Raw genomic sequence first — 2,835 nt, forward strand, 5'->3', positions numbered from 1 at the left:
CTCAGGGATAAGGGTTATTGCAAGTACATTACGTTAGTGTGGAGATTTGATGAAGTGTTTACTTAAGGGGGCGGTTCATTAGGAATTTGTTTACATTGGACTTGAAGACATCCAAGTTGTAGTCCGGTGGGAAGCAGGCAGACGGAACAGAGTTCCACAGGCGTGCAGTTCTAAGAAAGAAGCTTTGTTCATGGAATCCGCGTTTTGATTTAGGCACAGATATAGAGTGGGGGAAATTTTTCACAGTGGATTCAGCTAGACGGGTGTTTTTCGTGAAAGATTGGCGAGGGAGGACCAGAGATTGGAGTTCAGAGGAGCACCTGCCATGGAAATAACGATAAAACAAGGATAGGCTCGCAACGTCTCTTCTGTGGGAGAGGGATTGCAGGGTAGAGAAAAGGGCATCCCCCACTAAGCCACGAAGTCTATTTTGTACTCTGTCAAGGCAGGATAGGCTGTTTTTAGCAGCTCTTGCCCAGATATGGCAACAGTATTCCATGCTTGGACATACTTGGCTTTTATATAGATAGAGAATTGCATCAGTAATGAGATATCTTCTAGAGCGGTAGAAGGATCCCACCATCTTTCCAGCGACCTTGGCAATAGACTTGATTTACGTGCTCCATTTCAGATCAGGAGTAAAGGTCAAACCCAGAAGCTTGTCAAAACACGGGGTCTCACCCAGACGAGAGCCATCCATCACAATTGATGCCAGATGGGGATCAGAGCATTAATTTTTTTGATAAGTTTAGGTGTTCTTAAGGTGTGGGGACGTTGTCTATCTTTGATCAACGAAATCTCCAGGTAATTAGTAATCGTCCTTTTTATAAACATTTTGTTGATTTTGAGTTTTGTTTCCCCAACTTGAATATTTCTTGTGCCGTACGTCATTCTCATGTTGATCTATGGTTAATCTTCTCTCCAATTCAACAGACATTGTTTAAAAATTAACATCTTTTCTTTCTAAAAAATTATTAGAAATCATACATTACATTATCATATAATGACAATTAGATAGTCAATTTATTTTAATATTATCATAATAAATAGTTCAGAAATTTTGTAACAGGGCTTATGTCCACACTGTATATCGAAAGAAGACACTTTCAGTAGCTGTAGGCGACAGCTAGACGAATTCCTCACGATTAAACGTTGATTACATTTACATGCAAATTAGATACAATCAGAAGGTTGGAATTGAAGTGGATAATAAACTGGTCGAGAGAAATGGCGTATTTCTTGGTATTACAGAGATTAAGGGTGATTAAGCGGAGGAAGTACAGACCTACGAGTGAGAGGTCCTTGGAAGAAATAGGAAAGGATTTCTGATTTTGATTGTATTATCGGATTGAGCGCGTACGCAGACCCCACACTTAGAAATAGCATGTCCGAGTCGTCCACATTTGGGACGATCGCAAAGGTCAACCCAACCGCAGTGCAATGGATGGGCCTCACTCTGGGGGAACGACCTTAATGATCACCGTTACCCCTACATCAGGTAAGTATTATATTTAGCCCTTCGTCCCCGGCCTTGGCATTATCTACTGCCAAGGCCTCATTTGGGGTACGAAGAAGCTTAGGCACAAAGGCCAGTAAGGGGGAGTGGGGGAAAAAGGGGTCTTTTCTAGTCCTTAGCTAGACTTGCGTAAGATAGCAAGTACTTTATTATAAAACCTATACTAGAGTTTCTATCACGCACTGTTTCGCCTAACATTCTTACCCGGACCTACTTAAAATAACAGCTCCCCAGCTTACGGGATGGCAGGCGACATTCACGCTGTGATAAAAGAAGAACATATAACATTATATACAAGAAATTAAAAGGAAAAATATGTACAAACTAAAGAGTTTTAATTTTTTTTTTTTTTTTTGTAATGGGGGTGAGATGATGGGGAGGGGGGCAAACTAGAATACACCCAAAAAGAAAGAAAAAGAAAACAAATTAACAAAATGCCTATGGGGGCGGGTTAGTAAGGGGACCCTCCCTACCTAACGGCTGGTCTGTCATATGAAACGCCCACTGTCTTCCGGTCCTCTTCCCCCGGGGGGAAAGGGTGAAAGCAAGCAGGTCGTTCCCTAAAGGGGAGTGGAGGAACTAGGGACATGTATGGAAAATAAATTAGGGTCGGGGATAATAGGGACGGATGGCGTCTTCCAAGATAATGTACGTAATGGGCAAAATAGGCCTGGGACAAAATAAAACAAGTGGACTTTTGGGCATCTTTGGAAGCTCTCCTAGTGCCAATCTATCAAAAAATAAAAAGCTATGGGAACAGGATCCACACGCATACTACCCTGATCTAGGCCCTATAAAAAGCACAAGCTATCCACTCTTGGTGGTTACTGCCTATCTAGCCTTAAAACTACCCAATATTATAAGGTAAACCTTATATTACTTGTCTTGATTGGGCTGGGTTCCGAGAAAAAAGAAACCTCAGCACCCTAGGACCAATACCACTAGGGTGGAAACACGAACTTAAATCTAGCGCCTCGTCGGATGCACAAACTAGTGTTGTGCACCCATCTTCTATCAAAGTCGATGTGGGGCAATCTTTTCCAATCACATCTGATTTTCGTTTTAAGTTGATGCTTAAAACGAACAACCAGATCGTGATCGGAAACAGACTGCCCCCTATAGACAATGTCCAGACGTGAAACCCACGTCACTAACCTAGCCACCGCTAGGATCGCTAGAAACCCCAACCGTTTCTCCCTGTCAAACGGCGGATCCACATTATCGACTACGTACGCTAAATCAAGTGGCACCGACCGCTCGGGGTCGATGCGAGCCGTTACCCCTTCGACATACTCCCAGAGACTCCGCACCCCGCTGCA

The 2,835-nt window shown here is 43.1% G+C and overlaps 1 non-coding gene across 1 annotated transcript; it reads right to left on the reverse strand.

Annotated features, from left to right (window-relative positions):
* Positions 1-1,343: 1,343 nt before the first annotated feature.
* On the reverse strand, positions 1,344-1,506 carry LOC145271579 (U1 spliceosomal RNA). The gene has a single exon (XR_013865988.1). It is a non-coding gene; the product is annotated as a U1 spliceosomal RNA (small nuclear RNA).
* Positions 1,507-2,835: the final 1,329 nt, after the last annotated feature.

Source organism: Euprymna scolopes, chromosome 46 (genome assembly GCF_053919585.1).
Source record: "Euprymna scolopes isolate OS-2025 chromosome 46, ASM5391958v1, whole genome shotgun sequence".
Lineage (NCBI taxonomy): Eukaryota > Metazoa > Mollusca > Cephalopoda > Sepiida > Sepiolidae > Euprymna > Euprymna scolopes.